The following is a 7,111-nucleotide window of genomic DNA, read 5'->3' as shown; positions in this document are numbered from 1 at the left end:
TTAGGAAGTGGTTCTAATAATGGCAGCTTTTCTAATTATTTTCCTTTATAAGGATGACAAAAATTGTATGTTTTGAAAATAAGGCTAATTTTCTGAAATGTAATTATTCTTTCACATATAAAATACATATCTTATTATATAATCCTACATGTATTATCAGAGAAATGGTCAATTATACTATAATATATATTAAGTTTTGCTATTAAGTAAAACACAGTTGAATGTCTTTAAGCTGATCCACCTTTCTTTCCTTCCTGAGTGTAAAATATAACATCTTTATTTTTATTTGCAATTTTGTTTTCAATTTCCTCTCTAATATTTTTAGCCTTTCATAATTTATTTTGCAGGGTGCCTTTTTTCCAAGGTAACATAGCAGGGCCTGGCTACCCTACAGAAAGAATTTTGTACGTCATTAGTGAGTTCCATCTAGTATGGGTTTGACCATATGATGAAAATAGTTCTCCAAGTGCATTAGCAGGATTTTTTCTTCCCCAAATTTTCTTATCTGTATATTTCTAGTGTACTTGGGCAAAGAGATGTGGGATAGGGCAAGCATGTTGCACTCTCTGTGAAACTCTTCTATTAAGTGAAGAAAAAAATGACTCTGCTGCGAACACTAGTACATGTTGGAACTTTCTCAACTACTAATCACCTAGCAGTTTAATGACTGCAGAAGACAGTCCATGTGACATTTTGAACTGACAGTCCCAAAGTAGGCTGATTCTCTGATATAAATGGAATGATGTAATCCGTCTCAAGATTGAAAGAATGAGACACAAGCTCATTGCATGCTATGGAATCAGCTGCAGGATGCTGTATGGAGATCAGTGATTACTTTGCCATAGTAGTTTCAGGCAAGCATAGGGACAAAATCCTGATAAAATTATGTTGAAGTGAAATGGATTGTTGAGAAAGTGTAGGAAGTGAGTATAGATATATGTTGATAAGATTTTCTATAAAGGCTACAGGGAAATAGGCAGAGAAAATGATCCTGTGGGGAATTAATTTTTATTTTTTACAATGTGATCTCTTAGAGTGCATTTATATTTTTATGAAAATGAGACAGTAGGAAAAATAATGATTTAGGTAAGAGAGAGTGTGTGATTACAGAAACAAAGTCTTGGTATGCTAGAGGAGATGAGATACAGTGTAAAGGTAGAGGGAATGCCATTCATAGCAGAGGGAAATTGCATTCCTTAAAGGAGGAGGGAAGGTTGAGCTCCTAGGATCAATTCCAAAATCCTGATCAACTAGAAGACTTCAAATTATCTTGCCATTATCTTCAGCCTTATGTGTCCTATTCTTTCTTTCATAGTCTCCTCTGCAAAAATGATGGCCTTCTCTTGGTTCTTTCTACAGTCCCTCTTCGTTCTTCCATCTCAGTCTACACACACATTATTCCCACTACCTGGACCAGTCTCTCATCCAAATCTACCTCTTTTCTACTCTCTCTGTTTGCTCAGTTAATAGCAACTTGTTTTTTAAGACTAGACTTAAATATCATTTTCTGAGTGATGTCTTTCTGATCCCTAAAGTACGCTGTGAGCTTTAGTTACGCACATAAACAGCATCCTGTGTTAGCCTACAACATTTATCTCACCCACACTTATTTATTTGCTTTTCTTTCTGCATCATGAGCTCCATGTGAGTAGAGATTGTTTTCCCTTATGACATTTCTATATCCTATAACAGTTGACATATGATAGATTCTTAAAATTTTTACAGATTGACCACACTTCCTAATTAAATGAAATTCTATCTTTAGTTTTTTTTTTTTTTTTTAAGTCTTTAAAGCCATATAGCTCTGTGAAATATGAATTTAGTATAGAGGAAGCTATTACACTGATGTCCATTGACACTACAATTCAGGTGAGTAGAAAGCAGAGCAAGGTAGGGATGAAACATGGGCTGTATAAGCTCCATGGCAATCGAAGGGATCAGTAAATATCTAAAGTATCAGATACTAAGGATTCAGCATGAAATTGACTTTAATGGAGGGAATAAAGTCACTCTGTTCTCTGCGGAAAAAATACAAATTTCCCTACACTCTGTTTTCAATTCAGTAAAAATAACACTGGTCTTTTCTTTTTTGTTAGCCCAATCACGCTCCAGACTTATGACCAGTTTAGAGAAGTTGATTACTTTCAAATACGGTTTGGCAATAGCATTTTCCAGCTTGCTCCCGTCAACTGAGTATCTGCTTTATATTATTTTTTTCCAAATTTGTTTTAGCAGTTGAATGCCAACCAATTTTCCAAAGTAAATGTTGTTTTTGTTTTCATTCTGTATTTCTGACATAGCTACCTTTGTCAAATTGTCCTTGAGGAATCATTAAGTGTTCAATCTGTATTTTGTGTATATGACAAATATTTACTGATAATTTTTTACATTAAAGGCATTATTCTTAGTGGAAAGGGTATACATGGCATTTACTCCTGACTCAAATTGGTATACAACTAATTACAAAATACAATATGAGGTGATTGGAACTATTGGAAGATTTTAAGTGGTGTGCTTTTAGGGTACAGATGAAGAAATAATAAACTGTCTTGAGAGAACTGAAGAGAACTTATAGAAAACTTTTGAATGGGGCCAATGCTAAAAGTAGTAACTCAACAAAATATTCAAGTAGAAATGGAGGTAAGATTACTAGCACAGAGGTATCAAGTTTGTTTGGATAAGTGACTTCTCTGGTGTGACAGGAACACTGTGTATCTGAATGAAGAAGAGTAAAGACATGAAGCAAGAAAAGGAGGTTAGTGCCAAATTTCACAGGACGTTGAATGGTTTCTAAAACTTAAAATTTTATTCTGTATGTGACATAGTGTAAATCAGACCTAAATTTTGAAATGTAACTTTTTGCATAATTGCTTCAAAATTTGGGAAAGAAGGAGCCCAGTTAGACAGCAAGAGAGAAAGAGGGCCTGAATTTTGGAGAAAAGAAACTCCCATCCATTTATAAAACTACTACTGGGTGCCTGGCAATGAGCTGAATGCTTCTAAGAAAGTCTGAGCTAAAACTTTCAACAGTCTTACGAAGTGGGCATTTGTACTAAGAAGAGCAAGTAATCATAATAGCAATATTTATGTGCTTATTTCTAAGTGCTCTTCATGAATTTTAACTCACTGAATCCTCTCAACAACCCGAATGGAGTCCCGGAGAGAATAAGCAACTTTTACATAAAGTTACATGGTTTGTGAGTGGCAGAACTAGGATACAGACTCAACGAGCACAGCTCCAGGGGCCTTTTCTTTAACCCTATGTATTACTGCAGACAAAGAGTCAACATACTGTGCATAAGGCTGTTGTTCTTTATGGGTTAACAGCGGACATCACAGAATCATATGAGATAATGGCAGGAGAAGGAGTGGAAAGAGAAACTATGAATCAGGTACTGAGTTCTTTTAAAGTGATTATTACTTTTGTTACAAATTTGAAAAATAAAATTAGATAACAATATCCAGCATAGTGTGTTAGTAAAGAACATGAACTCCAAAGAAAGAATTCCTGGATTGAGTTCTGGCTCTGCCAGTTGCTGTGTGACCTTGAGGAAGTCAATTAAGTATAACACTTCTTTTCCTATTTTCTTGTATGCATTATTGGTGATATCAAGTATTGTTAAAGTACTTAGAACAATGTCTTGAGTGTACCCAAATTAACACTATATAAATGTTAAATACAGTGAAAATAAAATGTCAACTTAAATCTTAATTATAGCAACGTCAATTCTGTTAACTAAAAAATCTTAATTCAGAGCAAAATAATAAAAAGTCTGTATTTATGTACAGGCTCCACCGATTTATGACCTGAAGGGGAGTATATCTACATCTAAGAAAATAAATGGGTCATCCAACAAGGGTAGTCTTGCAGCTTGTTTGGTTCTGAATGGACTTTTTCTCTACCTGGGAGAACTGGTGACTGAACTTCCTAAGAGGTTTGATGGTAGTAACTATCCCACAGAAGTGGTTTATTTTCTAGCACAGTAACAGGCATCCGGTGATTTTCTGCAACTATCTTTCATAAAATGAGCTAAATTTTTACTGGATTGGTTGTTGAGATTTTATTATACATATGTGTGTCTCTTTTCCTTTCTTTTTTTCTCTTACTTAAATGTGACTGCCTAGCGTAGTAGAAGGTTTTGTGAGAAGTGGAAAATTTGGTAATTTTTATTTTATAAAATGCCTGAGTTTTTCCTTATGTCAGCATGTTTGGAGAAATACCTAGGTGTATGAAATAGCCTGATAGGTTTTAAGTGGAATTTTTGTTCCAGAGTTTTTCCCTTATGACTTTGATTCAACAAAATCAGCATCATAATGTCTAAGGTCTTAATAACTAATATCTAAATAAGTATATTTCATGGTAAATGTTTGCATTATATTTGAGCAAAACATATATTTTTAGAATCTATTGCAAAAACTAGTACCAATACAGTGGATCAAGTATGAAGTAACCCTTATTCTGTGTAGAATGTGGTGAAATTTACTAGGGCAGAGCTTGCATGTTTATTTGCACTTATTTGGAACTGTCTTTAATATTATAGATATTTTATTCTCTCCAATACATTTACCTTCCAAAATAGAGCAGGCTTTGGATTGGCAAATAAATCCCAAAAGAAAACCTTGTATGAGTCCAGTGAAGTGCTAAAGCAGTTTACAGTAGCCCTGAAAGGATGAGGGAAAGGACGTTTAAAAATCCTCTGGGGATATTTGACAAGCAGCCTCCCTTCATGCTAGAGAAAGCTGCTGATATACCTGGCTTTTTTTCTCACATTAGTTTCTGGGTCATGACTCCATCTAACATAAGCTGCTTATGCTTAGCAATTTCCAATTTCCTCTTCAAGGATAAAAACATTATATTTGAACACACACATAGGTTAATAAAAATTCCCCATGCCTTTTATTTAGCAAACAAGATCATATATTAGGCAGAGATAGGATAATAGTTTTAAAATATCCAAAAAATAAAGTATTATTCTGATTTACAATCACCCTTTACAACTAAATCTTACTGTGAATTGTCACATTGTCTACCATTTAAGCAAACCATACATTTATAGTGAAGGAAGTCAATTATTTTTCCATAAATGTTGATAAAATCTTTTTAAAATACTATTTTTTGACAGCCATTTTAAAACATTCAGTTGTAAGAAAAGCAACATCTGAGAGACAGCTTTTTTTTCTTTTTTTTTTTTTTTTTTGAGACGGAGTCTCACTCTGTCGCCCAGGCTGGAGTGGAATGCACGATCTCGGTTTACTGTAACGTCTGCCTCCCAGGTTCAAGCGAGTCTTCTGCCTCCACCTCTTGAGTAGCTGGGAGTGCACCAACGCGCCACCACGCCTGGCTAATTTTTTGTGTTTTTAGTAGAGACGGGGTTTCACCGTGTTAGCCAAGATGATCTGGATCTTCTCACCTCGTGATCAGCCCGCCTCGGCCTTCCAAAGTGCTGGGATTACAGGAGTGAGGCCCTGCGCCTGGCCCAGTCTTTACCGTTCTGAGGTGGATGAATATCAAAATAGTCCCCGGATTAGAAAAGAAAAGCGCTTGGTGGATGAGGCTGCGAACAACAAAAGCTGAGAGAGAGCAAAATCATCTTATATAAGAAAGAACATAACTCAGGAGGGCTCAGCCCAAGATAGTGTTGGAGAAACTCCAAGAAGGTTCAAGTCTACAGGCAGAATAAAGGTATTTAAGAAATGTAGCAACTGCCTTGAGGGGTGAAATGCTAGGCAAAACTGATGGTTTAAAAAGGATTTTAAAGAAGCTTTGTTTTATATCTGTTCGTTCTCCTCTGTTTTATGAAATCTTCAGAAAAATATTTATTCCCCCTTAATGTTATTTTAGAATCTTTATTTACCAGTTACAGGAGTATATTTTTTTCTCTCCTTTGCTTACTAAGGTATTATTTAAAACAATACTATTTATTGTAAGTGCGCAGTTTGGTGAATGTAGGTAAGTTATATAATTGTGCAACCATCACCGCAAGTAAAAGAGTACTTCACTCTAAAAAGTTTTCTCCTGCCCCTTTCCACCCCATAGCCTTTCCTAACCATGGCCCCAGGTCACCGCTGATTCACTTTGTCACTCTAATTTGCCTTTTTGAGAATTTCATGTAAATGGGGCATATAGTACATAACCTTAGCACAGGGTTTCTCTGTCTTTTAACTACTGACATTTTCTCTGTGTTTTCCTCTCTTCTACACCATTGATTTTTCCCTTTGTATTTATTGTTTCCTTACTTTTGTTTGCATTGTGTTCTAGATTTCTCTTCTTTTTATAGTTTCCTAATGTTTAACCTTAGCAACATAAATGTTTAAGTAATAATGGCAGTAAGAAGCCTAATGAATTTACTTTCATCTATAATTCTGTGCATTTTCTTTGCATTGTTTTTTGTTGGTTTGATAAGAAACAAAGGTCTATGCAATTTTAAATGGAGTATGAGTAACAGTTTTCTCTAGTTCTTTAACTGGGAGCAGCTTTTTGTGATACTGCTAATCATGTGTGGTGTGAATAGGTTTTCATCAAACGCCAAAGAAAACAAGAAAACCTGTGGTGGATGCTGTGTTTACCACTGGGTTTTTCTTTCCGGACCAAAGCTATCATTTCCCCAGCTGCCAGGACTGTTGGCATTGCACTCCTACGTGGAAATTACCTGTGGTCAGGTGCAGCTGCCTCACTTAAACCTACATACTTTTTTTTCTAGGACAACTCATAATCAATGATGTGAGTCATGAGATAATTGTACATGTAGGGAGAGAAAAGGTTAATGATACTTCTTTACCTGAAATTGGGATGGCACTGAAGAATCATGCTAGCTCCAGAGCTCCCCATGGGCTCAGCTGAAGCACTGTAACTGCATTGTAATTCAACCTCTTTCCTTGCCCAGTCCTGCCTTCTTCAGAGCCTTATAGGTATTGAATAGAGTGTGCTCCCTAATAAATACCTCATACACAAATACCCATCTCAAATTTTATTTCCAGAAAATCTGACCTAAACGAGTTGGTGCTGCCGGGCGCGGTGGCTCACGCTTGTAATCCCAGCACTTTGGGAGGCTGAGGCAGGTGGATCACCTGAGGTCGGGAGTTCAAGACCAGCCTGACCAACATGGAGAAA

The sequence above is a fragment of the Mandrillus leucophaeus genome, unplaced genomic scaffold (genome assembly GCF_000951045.1).
Source record: "Mandrillus leucophaeus isolate KB7577 unplaced genomic scaffold, Mleu.le_1.0 Scaffold50, whole genome shotgun sequence".
NCBI lineage: Eukaryota > Metazoa > Chordata > Mammalia > Primates > Cercopithecidae > Mandrillus > Mandrillus leucophaeus.
Note: the sequence above shows the minus strand (reverse complement) of the source record.